This window comes from Oncorhynchus mykiss, chromosome 18, assembly GCF_013265735.2.
Source record: "Oncorhynchus mykiss isolate Arlee chromosome 18, USDA_OmykA_1.1, whole genome shotgun sequence".
Classification (NCBI taxonomy): domain Eukaryota; kingdom Metazoa; phylum Chordata; class Actinopteri; order Salmoniformes; family Salmonidae; genus Oncorhynchus; species Oncorhynchus mykiss.
In genome coordinates this window covers 15,040,991-15,063,602 of record NC_048582.1, presented here as the reverse complement: position 1 = coordinate 15,063,602, position 22,612 = coordinate 15,040,991, and the positions used below count along the sequence as shown (strand labels likewise).

The 22,612-nt window shown below is 44.9% G+C and overlaps 1 protein-coding gene across 8 annotated transcripts in view; it reads right to left on the bottom strand.

Moving 5' to 3' along the window:
• Positions 1-22,612, bottom strand: part of LOC110495438 (tensin) — a 225,381-nt gene that overhangs the window by 69,732 nt on the left and 133,037 nt on the right. Inside the window, exon 1 of one of the 8 annotated variants that reach the window (XM_036951930.1) lies at positions 19,025-19,622. The exons of the other annotated variants lie outside the window; for them this stretch is intronic. The gene's annotated coding sequence lies outside the window, so the exon portion shown is untranslated. Of the gene's footprint in view, positions 1-19,024; positions 19,623-22,612 lie in introns of those variants that run through there. 8 annotated transcript variants of the gene reach the window in all.

Genomic DNA, 22,612 nt, shown 5'->3' with positions numbered 1-22,612 from the left:
TAATTGAGTACTGACTACATAATGGTATGTGCATAAATTAGTACTGACTATATAATGGTATGTGTGTAATTGAGTACTGACTATATAATGGTATGTGTGTAATTGAGTACTGACTACATAATGGTATGTGTGTAATCGAGTACTGACTACATAATGGTATGTGTGTAATTGAGTACAGGCATTATAATACTGTTAGGAAAATCCTTGGTTCATAGACTAGTTAAATTGCTCAATGACTCCATCACTGTATGAGACACATGCACTAATCCATACTGTATCCCCCCATCCTCCACACGCACGCACGCACGCACGCACGCACACACACACACGCACACACACACACACACACACACACACACACACACACACACACACACACACACACACACACAGTGCAGTCAGGGGTTATAATGTCAGTGAGTACAGCTGAGAGAGAGAGAGAGACATTGGTTTCAAAGTCAGTGTATCTGCCTCAGGTCCTAATGAAGCTCCAGCTGGAATAATAGGATTAGTGGTCTTCACTGCAGAACCAAAACACATCACACACCATCACACACCATCACACGCAGGAGAATAAACAGAACAGACAAAGAGAGGGAGGGAGGGAAGGAGGGAATGAAGGAGGGGAAGAAACAGAACAGACAAAGAGAGGGAGGGAGGGAGGGAGGGAATGAAGGAGGGGAAGAAACAGAACAGTAAATCATATTTTATTGAAGTTTTACTGGCGCAGGGTTAAGCAACGAGCTACTGTGCTTCTGACAAATAGACTACATGAATAACACCCTGACATCAGAAAAAGGTCACATTCAGTAGATGCACTTAGTTATTGTCAACAACAGAAACAAAAGTATAGATGTAGGATCTTCATTTGAGCCAGTTTGCAACAGCAGGAAAATAATCCTGCAGCAACAGGACATGTGAATTATTATCTGGATTATAATGAATGTTTTTAGAGGTTGATACATTTTTTTGAAAGGGGAAATGAAGTGTAAAACAGAGATCAGGGGGGCGATCAGGGGAAGAACATGGATTATTCAAGAGAGATTGATCATGTCGTTATTATCGGTGTGTCCTCAAATAGATTGTGATGTCACGTAACTCAGTTAGGATCTATTTTTGCATTGTTTACTTCAGTTTATTTTAGTAAATACTTTCTATAACACTTATTTTTCTTAAAACGGCATTGTTGGTTAAGGGCTCGTAAGTAAGCATTTCACTGTAAGGTATTCGGCGCATGTGAAAAATACAATTTGATTTAATAGTGAGTCAGCGTAATCAATATTGAATTAGCGATTGTCTTCATGATAGAGACTGCATATCGCTGTAGCGGCTCTCGTCGAAAGGAGTGGACCAAAGCGCAGCGTGGAAAGTGTTCATGATTTTTATTATCAAAAAACACTCAAACAAAATAACAAAAGGCGAAAAGGAAAGCGCACAGTTCTGTCAGGTAACAGACACTAAACAGAAAACAACACCCCACAAAACCCAAAAGGAAAATGACAACTTATATATGATCCCCGATCAGAGACAACGATAAACAGCTGCCTCTGATTGGGAACCACACTCGGCCAAAAACAAAGAAATAGAAAACATAGACTTTCCCACCCTGACCTAACCAAACATAGAGAATAATAAGGATCTCTAAGGTCAGGGCGTGACAATCGCACTGCTCTCAGGTAACACTGCAGGTCCTGCTGTCACACAACTCAGTTATGTATGTTCATAGAATCACTACTGAGTTAGTTCGATATCACAGGCATGGTCCAGACAAAAAGCTTTCCCTTTCTGTTTCCCTGTTTCTTCCCTAAATCTAGAATGTTCTTTTTCAGTCATGTCAACAGGATGTTTTCCAGGCGAACAGCAATGATGGGCTGTGATTGTGTGTGCGCGTGCGTCTGTGTGCATGCTTGCTTGCTTACGTGTGTGTGTGCGTGTTTATTCATGTGTGTGTGCATGCTTGCTTGCTTATGCGTGTGTGTGTGTGCTTGTGCGTGTGTGTGTATGCTTGCTTACGTGTGTGTGCTTATACGTGTGTGTTTGTGTGACTGTCAGCGGATGTTTGTGAGCAGTGAGATGACAGTATCAGTGAACAGCAGACACACAGAGGAAGGAAGCCCTGGTAATCAGTTTGCTATTGAAAGACTGATCTCTAATTGACAGACTAATTACAAGCTCCAGTCTGTGTTGTGTTGTTACGTTACACCTCACTACTGATTATGGCTGTATGGTTAAAGTGAAAATCAAAAACGGATCTTTTTGTATTTTATTTCATTGGTCCACTGTTGAGCAGCCACGTCATCATGATGATGTCTTTTATATTCAGTCCAATATCTTGACAACTTGACTGCTGACATGCAAAACATTTTGGGACTGTATCAACAGTGGACTAATGAAAAAAATACCAAAATATCATTTTTGAGTGAATTTTCCCCTTAAATCATAGCCAAGCCCATCATTTACCTGTGCTGACCTTTACTGACTAACCCTAACTACATACACACACGCATGAACGAGAGAGAGAAGCAAGGTGAGAGTGAGTGACAGGGAGAAACGGAGAAAGGGAATACGAGAGAAAACGAGAGAAGAATACAAGAGAAAAACGTGGGACGCTGGAACCCATCCAACGTGCTCTGTGTGTTAAGATCTGTCTAACTCTACAAGCTCTGTGTGTTAAGCTCTGTCTAACTCTACAAGCTCTGTGTGTTAAGCTCTGTCTAACTCTACAAGCTCTGTGTGTTAAGCTCTGTCTAACTCTACAAGCTCTGTGTGTTAAGCTCTGTCTAACTCTACAAGCTCTGTGTGTTAAGCTCTGTCTAACTCTACAAGCTCTGTTTGTTAAGCCCTGTCTAACTCTACAAGCTCTGTTTGTTAAGCCCTGTCTAACTCTACAAGCTCTGTTTGTTAAGCCCTGTCTAACTCTACAAGCTCTGTTTGTTAAGCCCTGTCTAACTCTACAAGCTCTGTTTGTTAAGCTCTGTCTAACTCTACAAGCTCTGTTTGTTAAGCTCTGTCTAACTCTACAAGCTCTGTGTGTTAAGCTCTGTCTAACTCTACAAGCTCTGTTTGTTAAGCCCTGTCTAACTCTACAAGCTCTGTTTGTTAAGCCCTGTCTAACTTTACAAGTTCTGTTTGTTAAGCTCTGTTTGTTAAGCTCTGTCTAACTCTACAAGCTCTGTTTGTTAAGCTCTGTCTAACTCTACAAGCTCTGTGTGTTAAGCTCTGTCTAACTCTACAAGCTCTGTTTGTTAAGCCCTGTCTAACTCTACAAGCTCTGTTTGTTAAGCTCTGTCTAACTCTAAAAGCTCTGTTTGTTAAGCTCTGTCTAACTCTACAAGCTCTGTTTGTTAAGCTCTGTCTAACTCTACAAGCTCTGTTTGTTAAGCTCTGTCTAACTCTACAGGCTCTGTGTGTTAAACCCTGTCTAACTCTACAGGGTCTGTGTGTTAAACCCTGTGGAGCTATATGGCTAATCTAGCCTATCAACACACTGGGAGACAGAGCAGTGGGAGAAGAAGCACACAGTCAACCTAGCAAACCGGAAATATTCCCAGAACATTAGCTAAGATTCCCATTAAGTTTAAGTTAGGGTATTATCTAACATTAGGATAATAACATCCCAAAAACACACAAAAAAAAAAGTTTCAATTAAATTTCCTGGAAATGTTCTAACATTCACAAAAATGTTGTGCCCAACATCTGTAACAACCACCACAGAACGTTCCCCAAACGTTGTCATTAGGTTTCCAGGTAATGTAACAACATGTACCAGTAATGTATTTAGAACACACTGTTGCCAAAAATGTGAGAACAATGTTCTGGGAACGTTCTTGCAACATCAGGCAAATGTTTTCTACAAATCATCAACACAACTGGACAGTTTTTGTGTTATGAGAAAAATTGCTGCAACCAAACGAATGTCCTGGAAACTTTCACAGAACAAATGTTGGTGCACACCCAGACCAACCATCTGCTGTGTATAATAATGATCTGAGGAGACAGAGGGAGGCTAGATCACATGATTTCGAGGAACGATGACTGACGTTAGAACATACTGTACGAATCACGTTTAAGTGACAAGGCGTTAGTTTTTTCTCATCATTACTTCCGTCATCATGAAACTGTCACCAAAGGATGCCGTGTTAATGATTGGCAATAGAATCATTGTTCTGATGATAAGCTGACGTTCCCTCAACGTATATATAGGTATGCTGTCTGGATGTTATTGCCTAAACGGTTACAGAAGATCATCAGCACCCCTAGGAAAAACTCACAGAAACGGGTGACTTTTGGAGGATTTCTTGGTTGCTATAGCAACAGGGAGAGTGCATAACAAACTCCGGTGGGCTGACATTTGTTTGACTAAGTCCAGATTGATCTATCCTAGCAGAGCCCAGTGAATCCACATATTACACTGTAACTACTATGGGCCTAGATGGGGAGGCGTACATGAGAGACAGACAGAGAAACTCAGAAGAGTTTGTGTGTGTGTGCGTTAATATGAGTGTGTGCGTTAATGTGTGTGTGGTGTGTGTGTGTGTGTGCCTGTGTCTCTAAAATGTATGAAACTACGGTCGGGCACCCAGGGGCCCCCTCACAGAGTCAGTTAATGTGTGCTGTTTAAACCCTCTATACCTACTAACTGGAGCTGAGACTGACACAGATATATCACTGTAGGGGCCCCTGTGGCCCCCGGCCTATCAGTCGGGGGAGCCTTCTTCCTTTATTCACAGCTGACAGCAAACAGTTCTCAGCACCACTCAGCCATCCCACTGAAGGAGATGTGGCTCAGCACTGTGGTACCCAGGCTTTCAGCCATCCCGGTGAAGGAGATGTGGCTCAGCACTGTGGTACCCAGGCTTTCAGCCATCCCGGTGAAGGAGATGTGGCTCAGTACTGTGGTACTCAGGCCTTCAGCCATCCCAGTGAAGGAGATGTGGCTCAGCACTGTGGTACCCAGGCTTTCAGCCATCCCGGTGAAGGAGATGTGGCTCAGCACTGTGGTACCCAGGCTTTCAGCCATCCCGGTGAAGGAGATGTGGCTCAACACTGTGGTACTCAGGCCTTCAGCCATCCCGGTGAAGGAGATGTGGCGTCTTCTCTAAAAGGTCAGGCCTCGGAAAGTGCACAGGCGTAGGTTTTATCAGAGACGGTCAGGCATATTAAAAAGACAGACTGAGAGATGAAGAGAGAGAAGAAGGGACCAAAATAGATAAAGAGACAGACATACTTTACAGACAGACATGCATACATACAGATATGGTGGTAAAAACAGACAGACAGACAGACAGACAAAAACAGCCTGACAGCTCGAGAGACAAACAGATAAAACCAAAAAAACAGTCACACCAACTCAAAGCTAATCTGCGTCATCTCCTCAATTTAGCCTCATAGCGCATTCTTACGACATCGCTATGGAACCTAGTGAACAATACCCAAGCAGATACATCCATATATGGCAGGTGGAATCAGAGTCCCAGACTGGACTAATATGGATCTACTGGGCTTAGGACCCACTCAGACTGGACTAATGTGGATATACCGGGTTTAGGACCCACTCAGACTGGACTAATGTGGATATACCGGGCTTAGGACCCACTCAGACTGGACTAATGTGGATATACCGGGCTTAGGACCCACTCAGACTGGAAGGAAGACAAAAGTATTGCAGCCTCCCAGATACCCGCCTGCACACTTTTCAAAGCCATGCCAGACGTGTCTGTTTTACAGCCATCTTAGTGGTTTTTCTCTCTCTGTTTTAAGGTCCAAAGCCTGTAAAATAACATTGTTTTGTTGAGTCACTCTGGCTCTGTGCTGGTGAGGGAGGGAGAGAGAGAGAGAGAGAGAGAGAGAGAGAGAGAGAGAGAGAGAGAGAGAGAGAGAGAGAGAGAGAGAGAGGGAGAGGGAGAGGTAGAAGGAGAGGGAGAGGGAGAAGGAGAGGGAGAGAGGGGGAGTGGGGGAACCAATACATGGCGTTGGGCCAAGGGAAGAACGGACCCGGACCCCTGGCATGGGAGCCAGAAGCAGCAAAGGAGAGGGGAAGGGAGAGAGGTGTGTCTGAGTTGACCATAACAAATATGCCATGCCTTGTACACAAGTACCACAAGTTCTCTATTGTAGAGGAGAGGGTGAGAGAGTCTAGCGAGGGGTTCATCTGTCCAGTCACGAGGAGGTCTTAGAAGGAACTGAGGCAGAACCAGACCCCCAGACAGCTAGCCAACCAGCCTGCATTTCTCTCAATCCCACCCCAGAAAAAGTGTCTCATCTGGGGTTTAGTGGAGCAAAGCATTGCTCGTGGGGAGTCTTTCCACAGCACAGTATATCCACACTCCTAGCAGAGATCTGGCTGAATCACAAGTGGCTTCCTCTCCCAAAGAACACAACTCCAACTATCTGGGTGTATAATATAGGGTAGACAAGCTGGCAGTATACTGCCTGACTCAAATCCATTTTCCCTGTGCAAAACCAAGCTTGAGGATTCTGATTGCTATGAAAAAAAGTTAAGGAATGTATAAATTCCCACCACCCAGACGCGTGGGCTTACAACAGGTTGGAACAAGCAGCCTTCCAGCGTACTGGACGCCAAGAAAACATTTAGCTTTCAGCTCCATACAGCACAGTGCTAAGAGAGATTCAGCTCCATACAACACAGTGCTAAGAGAGATTCAGCTCCATACAACACAGTGTTAAGAGATATTCAGCTCCATACAACACAGTGCTAAGAGAGATTCAGCTCCATACAGCACAGTGTTAAGAGAGATTCAGCTCCATACAGCACAGTGCTAAGAGAGATCCAGCTCCATACAACACAGTGCTAAGAGAGATTCAGCTCCATACAACACAGTGCTAAGAGAGATTCAGCTCCATACAGCACAGTGCTAAGAGAGATTCAGCTCCATACAGCACAGTGCTAAGAGAGATTGAGCTCCATACAACACAGTGCTAAGAGAGATTCAGCTCCATACAACACAGTGTTAAGAGATATTCAGCTCCATACAACACAGTGCTAAGAGAGATTCAGCTCCATACAGCACAGTGTTAAGAGAGATTCAGCTCCATACAGCACAGTGCTAAGAGAGATCCAGCTCCATACAACACAGTGCTAAGAGAGATTCAGCTCCATACAACACAGTGCTAAGAAAGATTCAGCTCCATACAGCACAGTGCTAAGAGAGATTCAGCTCCATACAACACAGTGCTAAGAGAGATTCAGCTCCATACAGCACAGTGCTAAGAGAGATTCAGCTCCATACAGCACAGTGCTAAGAGAGATTCAGCTCCATACAACACAGTGCTAAGAGAGATTCAGCTCCATACAACACAGTGCTAAGAGAGATTCAGCTCCATACAACACAGTGCTAAGAGAGATTCAGCTCCATACAACACAGTGCTAAGAGAGATTCAGCTCCATACAACACAGTGCTAAGAGAGATTCAGCTCCATACAGCACAGTGCTAAGAGAGATTCAGCTCCATACAACACAGTGCTAAGAGAGATTCAGCTCCATACAACACAGTGCTAAGAGAGATTCAGCTCCGTACTACACAGTGCTAAGAGAGATTCAGCTCCATACAACACAGTGCTAAGAGAGATTCAGCTCCGTACTACACAGTGCTAAGAGAGATTCAGCTCCATACAACACAGTGCTAAGAGAGATTTAGCTCCATACAACACAGTGCTAAGAGGGATTCAGCTCCATACAACACAGTGCTAAGAGAGATTCAGCTCCATACAACACAGTGCTAAGAGAGATTCAGCTTCATACAACACAGTGCTGAGACTCAGCTCCATACAACACAGTGTTAAGAGAGATTCAGCTCCATACAACACAGTGCTAAGAGGGATTCAGCTCCGTACAACACAGTGCTAAGAGAGATTCAGCTCCGTACAACACAGTGCAAAGAGAGATTCAGCTCAATACAACACAGTGCTAAGAGAGATTCAGCTCCGTACAACACAGTGCTGAGACTCAGCTCCATACAACACAGTGCTAAGAGAGATTCAGCTCCGTACAACACAGTGCAAAGAGAGATTCAGCTCAATACAACACAGTGCTAAGAGAGATTCAGCTCCGTACAACACAGTGCTGAGACTCAGCTCCATACAACACAGTGCTAAGAGAGATTCAGCTCCATACAACACAGTGTTAAGAGAGATTTAGCTCCATACAACACAGTGTTAAGAGAGATTCAGCTCCATACAACACAGTGTTAAGAGAGATTCAGCTCCATACAACACAGTGCTAAGAGAGATTCAGCTCCGTACAACACAGTGCTAAGAGAGATTTAGCTCCGTACAACACAGTGCTAAGAGAGATTCAGCTCCGTACATCACAGTGCTAAGAAAGATTCAGCTCCACACAACACAGTGCTAAGAGAGATTCAGCTCCATACAACACAGTGCTAAGAGAGATTCAGCTCCGTACAACACAGTACTAAGAGAGATTCAGCTCCATACAACACAGTACTAAGAGAGATTCAGCTCCATACAACACAGTACTAAGAGAGATTCAGCTCCATACAACACAGTGCTAAGAGAGATTCAGCTCCATACAACACAGTGTTAAGAGAGATTCAGCTCCGTACATCACAGTGCTAAGAGACAGCATACTTGGCTGCTTCTATACTTAAGAATTATTAATAGCCACTAAATACCACACAGACAGAACAACTATGACGATGACAGATACTGTTAGACGTTGTAGTTAGGCACTGATCTAGGATCAGTATACATTCTCACAAACCCTAACCAGAAGCCTTAGGGAGAGAAACAGAAAACTGACCTCAGATCAGCATCTAGGGTTGCCTGACGACTGAACCTGAATTGAATTCCGCTGCTCTATCGATCGCTTCATACATTCAATCAGAAACTGCCATCCTAGAAGTTGTTTGTGTGACTTCCAAATGAGGGGAGTTGTACAAAACAAATTCCTCTGTGATTGGATTGTCTCTATCAAATCTAACCAATCAAAGTTGTTAACGTCGTCATGTAGGCCGGCTCAGGCCCAACCCATCGGTTTCTCAAACCAATCAGAACATTCAGAATGTATTTACATTCTAGAAATCATCGGGGAGGGAGGCCAATCCAGGCTCATGGCGGAGAAGAAACATCAGTTGGACAGAGCGATGTGAAAGGGTATCCAGGCAACATCTAGGGGAAACGTCACACTACTTCTAAATGGTGAGTATGGGTGGAGATGTCGTCAGGGAGATAAATCTTCTCATTGGCTCCCATGAAAAATAATCTTGCCGATCGAACCACATTTGGGATTCCTGAAGCCTTCGCACAAGAGAAACTGCAGTAGTAGTGGCAGTCTGCCTGGGCAAATAAATACTTCAGGTTCTAAGAGGCCAAATAAGGACGTCAAGCCGAACAGTACTTCAGATGGAGTTATAGAGCTAACCAGGCTTCTATTTGATTTGAATGGTAAACAAATATGTTGGGTATTGTGACGGAGAGTGCCTGTACAATCATGTTGGACATTTCGACACGACATGGAGCGTGTAATGTATTCCTCTGAATATCAGTGTATTACTGGCAGTTCTTTGGTAATGGTAAAATAAGACCTTGTGGTTGCAGAGAGACGGAGGGAAAGTTAAACCATAGCAGTAACACAGTAGGAAAACATATGATGAATGACGACTAGCATGCTGCCAGGAGAATATCAAGCGGCTGTATTTCCAACATGACGACACTTCCCTAGCCAACTGTTTCCAGTTCTATAGACCTCCATCAACACTACTTGACCGTAGCCAAACACAAACCGCTTAAAGGCAAGCTTTTCCATTTCCACGCCATAAAAACCCGTCTGCAACGCCAGACGTCATGGCGAGAATTTGATTGAGCTAACGACCTTCTCACTCGTTCCCGCTAGACGCTACTTTACCAGGCTACTTAGGAAAACAACCTCCCTTGGCTTTGGGGCTGCAAGAAGTGTACATCAATAGTATCTACAGACTGTACAGAGGTTTTCCTGGCTTTCGACTGTATAACCTAGCCTCACTATATACTGTATACACTAGCATCACTATATACTGTATACACTAGCCTCCCTGTATACTGTATACCTTAGCCTCACTATATACTGTATACCCTAGCCTCACTATATATTGTATACACTAGCCTCACTATATAATGTATACCTTAGCCTCACTATATACTGTATACCCTAGCCTCACTATATACTGTATACACTAGCCTCACTATATACTGTATACCGTAGCCTCACTATATACTGTATACCTTAGCCTCACTATATACTGTATACCCTAGCCTCACTATATACTGTATACTTTAGCTTCACTATATACTGTATACCCTAGCCTCACGATTTATTGTATACACTAGCCTCACAATATACTGTATACGCTAGCCTCACTATATACTGTATACCTTAGCCTCACTATATACTGTATACCCTAGCCTCACTATATATTGTATACACTAGCCTCACTACATACTGTATACACAAGCCTAAACCCACTAAATACTGTATACCCTAGCCTCACTACATACTGTATACACTAGCCTAAACCCACTATATACTGCATACCTTAGACCCACTATGTAATATATACCCTAGCCCCACTATATACTATATACACTAGCCTCACTATAAATGGTATACAATACCCTAGACCCACTATATACAGCATACCCCAGACCCACTATATACTGTATACCCTATCCTCACTATATACTGTATACCCTAGACCCACTATGTACTGTATACCCTAGCCTAGACCCACTACGTACTGTATACCCTAGCCATGTCCACTATGTACTGTATACCCTAGCCATGCCCACTATGTACTGTATAGCCTAGCCATGCCCACTATGTACTGTATACCCTAGCCTAGACCCACTATGTACTGTATACACTAGCCTAGAACCACTATGTACTGTATACCCTAGCCTAGACCCACTATGTACTGTATACCCTAGCCATGCCCACTATGTACTGTATAGCCTAGCCTAGGCCCACTATGTACTGTATACCCTAGCCTAGACCCACTATCTACTGTATACCCTAGCCTAGACCCACTATGTACTGTATACCCTAGCCATGCCCACTATGTACTGTATACCCTAGCCTAGACCCACAACATACTGTATACCCTAGACCCACTATGTAATATATACCCTAGCCTCACTATATACTGTATACCCTAGACCCACAATCTACTGTATACCCTAGCCATGCCCACTATGTACTGTATACCCTAGCCTAGACCCACAATCTACTGTATACCCTAGCCATGCCCACTATGTACTGTATACCCTAGCCTAGACCCACTATGTACTGTATACCCTAGCCATGCCCACTATGTACTGTATACCCTAGCCTAGACCCACTATGTACTGTATACCCTAGCCATGCCCTGTACGTACTGTATACCCTAGCCATGCCCACTATGTACTGTATACCCTAGCCATGCCCACTATGTACTGTATACCCTAGCCTAAACCCACTATCTACTGTACACCCTAGCCTAGACCCACTATGTACTGTATACACTAGCCATGCCCACTATGTACTGTATACCCTAGCCATGCCCACTATGTACTGTATACCCTAGCCTAGACCCACTATGTACTGTATACAAGAGCCTAGACCCACTATGTACTGCATACCCTAGCCATGCCCACTATGTACTGTATACCCTAGCCATGCCCACTATGTACTGTATACCCTAGCCTAGACCCACTATATACTATATACCCTAGCCTAGACCCACTATGTACTGTATACACTAGCCTAGACCTACTATGTACTGCATACCCTAGCCATGCCCACTATGTACTGTATACCCTAGCCATGCCCACTATGTACTGTATACACTAGCCTAGACCCACTATGTACTGAATACCCTAGCCTAGACCCACTATGTACTGTATACACTAGCCATGCCCACTATGTACTGTATACACTAGCCTAGACCAACTATGTAATGTTTACCCTCGCCATGACCACTATGTACTGTATACCCTAGCCATGACCACTATGCACTGTATACCCTAGCCATGCCCAATATGTACAGAATACCCTAGCCTAGACCCACTATGTACTGTATACACTAGCCTAGACCCACTATGTAATGTATACCCTAGCCATGACCACTATGTACTGTATACCCTAGCCATGACCACTATGTACTGTATACCCTAGCCATGCCAAATATGTACTGTATACCCTAGCCTAGACCCACTATGTACTGTATACCATATCCTAGACCCACTATGTACTGTATACACTAGCTATGCCAACTATGTACTGTATACCCTAGCCATGCCCACTATGTACTGTATACCGTAGCCATGCCCAATATGTACTGTATACCCTAGCCTAAACCCACTATGTACTGTATACCCTAGCCTAATCCCACTATGTACTGTATACCCTAGCCTAAACCCACTATGTACTGTATACCCTAGCCATGCCCACTATGTACTGTATACCCTAGCCATGCCCACTATGTACTGTATACCCTAGCCATGCCCACTATGTACTGTATACCCTAGCCTAAACCCACTATGTACTGTGTACCCTAGCCTAAACCCACTATGTAATGTATACCCTAGCCTAAACCCACTATGTACTGTATACCCTAGCCTAAACCCACTATGTACTGTATACCCTAGCCATGCCCACTATGTACTGTATACCCTAGCCTAAACCCATTATGTACTGTATACCCTAGCCATGACCACTATGTACTGTATACACTAGCCTAGACCCACTATGTACTGTATACACTAGCCATGGCCACTATGTACTGTATACACTAGCCTAGACCCACTATGTACTGTATACACTAGCCATGCCCACTATGTACTGTATACTCTAGCCTAAACCCACTATGTACTGTATACCCTAGCCTAATCCCACTATGTACTGTATACCCTAGCCTAAACCCACTATGTACCGTATACCCTAGCCATGCCCACTATGTACTGTATACCCTAGCCATGCCCACTATGTACTGTATACCCTAGCCTAAACCCACTATGTACTGTATACCCTAGCCTAAACCCACTATGTACTGTATACCCTAGCCTAAACCCACTATGTACTGTATACCCTAGCCTAAACCCACTATGTACTGTATACCCTAGCCATGCCCACTATGTACTGTATACCCTAGCCATGCCCACTATGTACTGTATACCCTAGCCATGCCCACTATGTACTGTATACCCTAGCCTAAACCCACTATGTACTGTATACCCTAGCCATGCCCACTATGTACTGTATACCCTAGCCATGCCCACTATGTACTGTATACCCTAGCCATGCCCACTATGTACTGTATACCCTAGCCATGCCCACTATGTACTGTATACCCTAGCCTAAACCCACTATGTACTGTATACCCTAGCCATGCCCACTATGTACTGTATACCCTAGCCATGCCCACTATGTACTGTATACCCTAGACATGTACTATAAATCAGATGACATGAGACATGAGCATAATGTTGAACTGTACCTCTGAAAGAACTAACAGTGGAACATACTCTGGAGAGGTTCCAGGCAGGGTTGAGGTCACCAATTCAGTGAATTAACTTTATTCAGTAATGTATTAAGTCCATCCCCTTGCCCTCTCAGGAGGTCAGTGGGGACACACCAGGGTTGGGGCTCTATGCCTCTCATGTCCGATCACACTCAGAAGCCCCCTCATCTGTCTCCATCCTAAGAAAACGCTTTAGAGAACCAAACATCCACAAGGTAACAGGTACAGTAAGGTAGCAGTCATCATGATGTTACATCAACATCTGTTCAGCGTCTCAATGTTGTTTTGTGTTTTCAAATGTCTGGAACAAACCCTGAAATAACATAGAAAGAATGCTCCAGGGCGATACATACACACACCTCCAGTCCAGCTCATCCAGTTGTCAAACATAACATTAACACAACTTTAACACAACATTAAGACAACATTAAATCAACATTAAGACAACATTAACACAACTTGAACATAACAGTAGCACAACATTAACATAACATTAACACAACATTAACACATCACAACATTAACACACATTAAAACAACATTAAGCCAACTCAACATTAAGACAACATTAACACAACTTGAACATAACAGTAGCACAACATTAACACAACATTAACACAACACAACATAAACACACATTATAACACCATTAAGCCAACACAACATTAACACACATGAAAACAACATTAACACAACATCAACACAACATTAACATTAGTGTGGGAACACAAGATCCATTAAACCACGGTTAGCGGTGAGAGTGTGTGCTGCCTACGGCTAACCTCTCATACCTTCTATGGATCCAACATTCAACCAAAACCACAGCCATACCTTCATAACCACGGAATATCTTTCTCCAGAAGAAATAGATTAATATAATATGTGCAATTGTGGCTAGCGTTGGACGCAGGTTGAAAACCTCTGATGTGGAAGCCAATTGGAGTTTCATAACGAGGAGACCTTCATAATGACCACACAAAGGCATCGCCTCTCCGCAGGACAGCTATTGGAGGTCTTAAGCAGGCATGTTATGGTCATTACTGGCCTGCGTGGCTGAGTTGAACTGAGTTGGACAGAGCTAATAGGAGTAGGATTCTCTATGGATGGTCCATGGCCAGGTATCACTCAGAGTTCATGTTGAATCAGAACTGACAGCGGGATGTTTTCACTCAGAGTACCACTAATGGTTCTGTTGACTAGAGAACAAAAGCACAGAGGGGCCGGGTTGCCAAGCCAATGTCAACGACACACAGAGACACACACATACTGTGTCCAAGCCAGTGTGAGCTAAACACATGTAGACAGACACACTAAAACCTGACTGTAGCTACACTTTACAACACATACTATTAATGAAGCCAACTTAGCTGCACTTTGAGGAGGGAGTATTTTCACAGTTCTCTCACAGTCAGCTGCATTCAATGTCACATATGTGTTAGAATATTAAACAAACGTCACATGAAAATGTCTGGTTTCATCTCTAAAGCATCTACTTCAACAAATACACATTCACAACCTCTGTTGACTCACCATGGGCCAGAAGCTGTTCATAACACATCGTTCCTCTAGTCTAGTCTGTCTCCTGAGGGTTTGATGAAGTTTGGCTTCTCCGAGTCGTCCAATAACGAGGCGTTACAGAGTTTGGCACGAGGGAATCCAGTTTAAAGGTAAAGAGATGGATTTGGATGAAGAGAGGAGAAACTGTTTTGCAAAGGAATGGATCTATCTGGAAAGACGTCAGTCCACAGCCATTATTCGCTCACAGCATCTTAATGTTGGAGGACGAGATGGTGGGAAGCATTGATTTAAGGCTGTTCTGGCAGGGTAAGAGGTTTTCTGGGAGTGCTGAGGAAAGCGGTGGGGAATTTTCTGCTCTGGACTAATGGTGACCAATGAAAATGAAAATGCCTGAGGTGCAATTCTGAATTGGAAGGGCTTTCGCAGTGTCAATTGGTAAGTGTTTCGGTCTAAGTGTTTGGAGGAGAAAATGACATTTAGCAGCTCGTCTATGGTAATAAAGAATTTGCACGGAACGGGTTTTATGAAACTGCCACCTATTTCTTTCTCTCAGATTGATCGAATTTAAATTGAACTGACACAAAAAAAAAAAATTGTTATTGCTGTTTCATGCTTCACAATCACATAACACCCTGGACAGGTAAACGTTAGGAAATGTCTTTCCATCCGCCAAAATGTGTTACAGCTCAACCATAACAAACAGGATTCTTCTGTCTTGTTTTGACTGCTAGAACAGAGAGAAGATTTAGTGGCCTGCGACACTTTGACCTCCCGCTTATAACTGCCGTGTTAGCCCAGGGTTAAAGGGGAATGACGGTGGTCATCAGTCAATTCCTCAAAGGGAGGAGGGAGGGCAGGGAGAGAGGGAGGAAGACAGGGGAAAATGGAGGTTCTGTAGAGATGGAGACGAAAAGGAGTCTACGAGGAGGCGAAAAAGAGAGTAAAATTACTGAAGGTAGAGGCCGACATCTAGTTCTGTATCTGTCTGGCACATACATGACACACACACACATATACACAGATCCCTCCCTCCCACTCCCACACTCACACACACCTCTTGGGTTGACCTATCGTTATACTGTAGCTTCAGCGGTGGATCTGTCCATCCTGTCAGCCACAGGTTACAGTAAAGATGAAACACAACCACAGCCACCACTCTCCCTCCGCCAGATCAACTCTCCTCTAGACCAGTCACAAACACAGCCACCGCTCTCCCTCCGCCAGCTCAACTCTCCTCTAGACCAGTCACAAAACACAGCCACCGCTCTCCCTCCGCCAGCTCAACTCTCCTCTAGACAAGTCACAAAACACCTCCGCTCTCCCTCCGCCAGCTCAACTCTCCTCTAGACAAGTCACAAAACACCTCCGCTCTCCCTCCGCCAGATCAACTCTCCTCTAGACCAGTCACAAAACACAGCCACCGCTCTCCCTCCGCCAGCTCAACTCTCCTCTAGACAAGTCACAAAACACCTCCGCTCTCCCTCCGCCAGCTCAACTCTCCTCTAGACAAGTCACAAAACACCTCCGCTCTCCCTCCGCCAGCTCAACTCTCCTCTAGACAAGTCACAAAACACCTCCGCTCTCCCTCCGCCAGCTCAACTCTCCTCTAGACCAGTCACAAAACACCACCGCTCTCCCTCCGCCAGCTCAACTCTCCTCTAGACCAGTCACAAAACACCACCTCTCTCCCTCCGCCAGCTCAACTCTCCTCTAGACCAGTCACAAAACACCACCGCTCTCCCGCCGCCAGCCACCGCTCTCCCTCCGCCAGCCACCGCTCTCCCTCCGCCAGCTCAACTCTCCTCCAGACCAGTCACAAAACACCTCCGCTCTCCCTCCGCCAGCTCAACTCTCCTCTAGACCAGTCACAAAACACCACCGCTCTCCCTCCGCCAGCTCAACTCTCCTCTAGACCAGTCACAAAACACCACCGCTCTCCCTCCGCCAGCCACCGCTCTCCCTCCGCCAGGTCAACTCTCCTCCAGACCAGTCACAAAACACCTCCACTCTCCCTCCGCCAGCTCAACTCTCCTCTAGACCAGTCACAAAACACCTCCGCTCTCCCTCCGCCAGCTCAACTCTCCTCTAGACCAGTCACAAAACACCTCCACTCTCCCTTCACCAGCTCAACTCTCCTCTAGACCAGTCACAAAACACCTCCACTCTCCCTCTGCGAGCTCAACTCTCCTCCAGACCAGTCACAAAACACCACCGCTCTCCCTCCGCCAGCTCAACTCTCCTCCAGACCAGTCACAAAACACCTCCGCTCTCCCTCCGCCAGCTCAACTCTCCTCCAGACCAGTCACAAAACACCTCCGATCTCCCTCCGCCAGCTCAACTCTCCTCTAGACCAGTCACAAAACACCTACGCTCTCCCTCCGCCAGCCACCGCTCTCCCTCCGCCAGCCACCGCTCTCCCTCCGCCAGCTCAACTCTCCTCCAGACCAGTCACAAAACACCTCCACTCTCCCTCTCGAGCTCAACTCTCCTCCAGACCAGTCACAAAACACCTCCACTCTCCCTCTCGAGCTCAACTCTCCTCCAGACCAGTCACAAAACACCTCCGCTCTCCCTCCGCCAGCTCAACTCTCCTCCAGACCAGTCACAAAACACATTCGCTCTCCCTCCGCCCGCTCAACTCTCCTCCAGACCAGTCACAAAACACCATCGCTCTCCCTCTCGAGCTCAACTCTCCTCCAGACCAGTCACAAAACACCACCGCTCTCCCTCCGCCAGCTCAACTCTCCTCCAGACCAGTCACAAAACACCACCGCTCTCCCTCCGCCAGCTCAACTCTCCTCCAGACCAGTCACAAAACACCTCCGCTCTCCCTCCGCCAGCTCAACTCTCCTCCAGACCAGTCACAAAACACCTTCGCTCTCCCTCCGCCCGCTCAACTCTCCTCCAGACCAGTCACAAAACACCACCGCTCTCCCTCCGCCAGCTCAACTCTCCTCCAGACCAGTCACAAAACACCTTCGCTCTCCCTCCGCCAGCTCAACTCTCCTCCAGAACAGTCACAAAACACCTCCGCTCTCCCTCCGCCAGCTCAACTCTCCTCCAGACCAGTCACAAAACACCTCCGCTCTCCTTCCGCCAGCTCAACTCTCCTCCAGACCAGTCACAAAACACCTCCGCTCTCCCTCCGCCAGCTCAACTCTCCTCCAGACCAGTCACAAAACACCTTCGCTCTCCCTCCGCCCGCTCAACTCTCCTCCAGACCAGTCACAAAACACCTCCGCTCTCCCTCCGCCAGCTCAACTCTCCTCCAGAACAGTCACAAAACACCTCCGCTCTCCCTCCGCCAGCTCAACTCTCCTCCAGACCAGTCACAAAACACCTCCGCTCTCCTTCCGCCAGCTCAACTCTCCTCCAGACCAGTCACAAAACACCTCCGCTCTCCCTCCGCCAGCTCAACTCTCCTCCAGACCAGTCACAAAACACCTCCGCTCTCCCTCCGCCAGCTCAACTCTCCTCTAGACCAGTCACAAAACACCTCCGCTAGGGACATGAAAGCAGAGCGAGACTCAAAGGAACTCTAGCCAGCTCCCCAGAGAGCCACTTTCCCAGGACTACAGCGTAACACATGGGAAACCTGCAGAACACAGTGTGGCTGGAGCGCTAACTACTTCTTATGTACTGAAGGACAGTAGCCTACCATATCAGCCGACACACTCATAGTTTGGTTACATGATATGCATTGATTTACGTCTGAAATGGCAATAGATTTTTTCATTGTTTTTTTCAAGTACCTCTTATTAGAAATCCACATGCAATATAATTACAACAAAGGACATTGTAAGTAGTTACAATGTAAAACATCTTCCAGCTCCTCCATCATGTCTTTTGGCAGATGAAGACAAAGAGAACTTGTGTTTATTGATTTTGACACCTAAGACTATCTCAGAATGAGCTTTCCACCCAACAAGCCAAAACAGAACACAGTATCAATCAATCCATAACATCAGAGGACACAGTACAGCCAGCGCTCTTACCTGTTCAACGATGGAATTCTCTCACGTTCTCTCTCCTTCCCTCTCCTCTTCCCTCTTTCTCCTTCTCCCTCGTTCTCTCTCTCCCCTCTCTACTGTCTCTCTCCCTCCAGATACCAAATAGAGACACTCTCCCACTGTCTGCCCCCCCTCCGCTCAAAACAACAGGAATAATCCCAAACGCGTGCCAGACCAGCTAGTCAGTGAATCTGTGCGTGTGCACAAGCACGAGCGTGTGTGTATGCACACACCTCTCAACTTCTCCAGGATCCACACTTAATGCCGCTGGCTTCTGTTCAATCCGTGTGCGGCCAACAAAGTTGAAAACACACTATATAAGGCCAAGGCTCCAGGCTTCTTCTGACTGCAGTACCCTAAACTAGAGAGAGCTCTGGATGCAGACTGGGACTAAAACCTACTGTTGTGTTCTGTTCTTCCCTCATGCCTACAGCTTGACCTTTACATAATCTATGTTATCTCCCTCTGGCTTTCTCTCTCTCTCTCTCTCTCTCTCTCTCTCTCTCTCTCTCTCTCTCTCTTGCTTTTTCTTCCCCCCTTTGGTTCTTCCGCTGTTGATGTACACGCATGCTTATGATGGAAAGAGGTGCTGTGTGTATGAAAAGCAGAACTTCCTTAACAGGATGGGGGGGGGGGGGGGCTTGGAATGTGATTGACAGAACACTCTAAATCCCTCCTTCTTTCCTCATGTTAGAATCTGTTTCTGTCTCTCTTTCTCTCACTCTGTTTTTCTCTCTATTTCTCTCTTTCTCTCTCTGTCTCTCCACCTCCCTCTCTATTTCTACCTCTCTCTCTCTCTGTGTCTTTTCTCACTCTCTCGGTCTACCCTCTATCTCTCTTTCTATCTTTCTATCTATCATCACATTCTCAGCATACAGGTTAAACATGAGTTGGCAGGCTCAGAGCCAGTTCCACCCATAACTAGAGGTCGATCGATTAATCGGAATGGCCGAATTCAAGTTTCCATAACAATCGGAAATCGGAATTTTGGGGCGCCGATTTAGCTAATTTTGAATTATTATTATTATTTTTTTTTTTATACCTCTATTTAACTAGGCAAGTCAGTTAAGAACACATTCTTATTTTCAATGACGGCCTAGGAACGGTGGGTTAACTGCCTACAGGGGCAGAACGACAGATTTTCACCTTGTCAGCTCGGGGGAGACAATCTTGCAACCTTACAGTTAACTAGTCCAACGCTCTAACCACCTGCCTCTCATTGCACTCCACGGGGAGCCTGCCTGTTAAGCGAATGCAGTAGAAGCCAAGGTAAGTTGCTAGCTAGCATTAAACTTACCTTATAAAAAACAATCAATCATAATCACTAGTTATCACATGGTTGATGATATTACTAGTTTATCTAGCGTGCCCTGCGTTGCATATAATCGATGCAACGCTGGGGGATTATTTAACAAAAGCGCATTTGCGAAAAAAGCACATTCGTTGGACGACTGTTCCTAACCATAAACACCAATGCCTTTCTTAAAATCAATACACAGAAGTATATATTTTTAAACCTGCATATTTAGCTAAAATAAATCCAGGTTAGCAGGCAATATTAACCAGGTGAAATTGTGTCACTTCTCTTGCGTTCATTGCACGCAGAGTCAGGATATATGCAACATTTTGGGCAGCCTGGCTCATTGCGAACTAATTTGCCAGAATTTTACGTAATTTTGACATAACATTGAAGGTTGTGCAATGTAACAGGAATATTTAGACTTAGGGAAGCCACCCGTTAGATAAAATACCGAACGGTTCCGTATTTCATTGAAATAATGAACGTTTTGTTTTCGAAATGATCGTTTCCGGATTCGACCATATTAATGACCAGAGGCTCGTATTTCTGTGTGTTATGTTATAATTAAGTCTATGATTTGATAGAGCAGTCTGACTGAGCGGTGGTAGGCTTGTAAAGCATTCATTCAAACAGCACTTTCGCGTTTTGCCAGCAGCTCTTCACAAGCACAGCGCTGTTTATGACTTCAAGCCTATCAGCCTAATGGCTGGTGTAACTGATGTAAAATGGCTAGCTAGTTAGCGCTAATAGCGTTTCAAACGTCACTCGCTCTGAGACTTGGAGTAGTTGTTCCCCTTGCTCTGCAAGGGCCGCGGCTGTTGTGGAGCGATGGGTAACGATGCTTCGGGTGTGGCTGTTGTCGATGTGTTCCTGGTTCGAGCCCAGGTAGGAGCAAGGAGAAGGACGGAAGCTATACTGTTACACTGGCAATACTATAGTGTCTATAAGAACATCCAATAGTCAAAGGTATATGAAATACAAATGGTATAGAGAGAAATAGTCCTATAAATACTATATTAACTACAACCTAAAACCTCTTACCTTGGAATATTGAAGTCTCATGTTAAAAGGAACCACCAATTTTCATATGTTCTCATGTTCTGAGCAAGGAACTTAAACGTTAGCTTTTTTACATGGCTCATATTGCACTTTTACTTCTCCAACACTTTGTTTTTGCATTATTTAAACCAAATTGAACATGTTTCATTATTTATTTGAGGCTAAATAGATTTTTATTGATGATTTTATTTGTATTGGTTTTTATTGATTTTTCTATTAAGTTAAAAGTGTTAATTCAGTATTGTTGTAATTGTCATTATTACAAAAACATTTTTTTTTTAAATTGGCCGATAATCGGTCGACCTCTACCCATGACCATGCTCTAGCTGGTTCTACAACACACAGTCAGTCCCAGGTGCAGTGTGTGTGTACATTCCTCTACATCTACACAGCACACTATAGATCTGAGAGAATTTATTATTCTATTTCAGGTTGGAAATCAGCGCTGTTGGTGTACAGGCAGGTAGATAACAGAATGTAATGTATAACACTGGGTGGCTGTTTGAATGTTTGAATAGAAAGAAGAGCTGGTTTTGTGTTATCCAAACATTCATGTGTTGTGAGCCACCTTTTCCAACGCTTTTTCAGTTTGTCTTGAGATAAAGCCAGATCAATACAACCAATGTTTCTAGCCAGGATCCAGTCTTAAGACGTATCTCAGCAGGAACGAACCACAAACCATAAATGGGAAATGATTTAGGATACTTGAGATGGTTTTCGTGTGCTTGCTGGTGCTTGATCTCCTGTGGGGTAGATTTAGATTTCATGCACTCTGGGTGAACTTGGTGCTTTCCCTCCAGACAAGCTGGGAGGGTAGATTATACCATCAGTCATCGGCCCTTTACCCGGCTATTAGCTCTGCCATACTGTCTGTCTGCTAGTCCAATCTATCTCCTGTATATCTCTGCCATACAGTCTGTCTGCTAGTCCAATCTATCTCCTGTATATCTCTGCCATACAGTCTGTCTGTAGTCCAATCTATCTCCTGTATATCTCTGTCATACAGTCTGTCTGCTAGTCCAATCTATCTCCTGTATATCTCTGCCATACAGTCTGTCTGCTAGTCCAATCTATCTCCTGTATATCTCTGCCATACAGTCTGTCTGCTAGTCCAATCGATCTCCTGTATATCTCTGTCAAACAGTCTGTCTGCTAGTCCAATCTATCTCCTGTATATCTCTGCAATACCATCTGTCTACTAGTCCAATCTATCT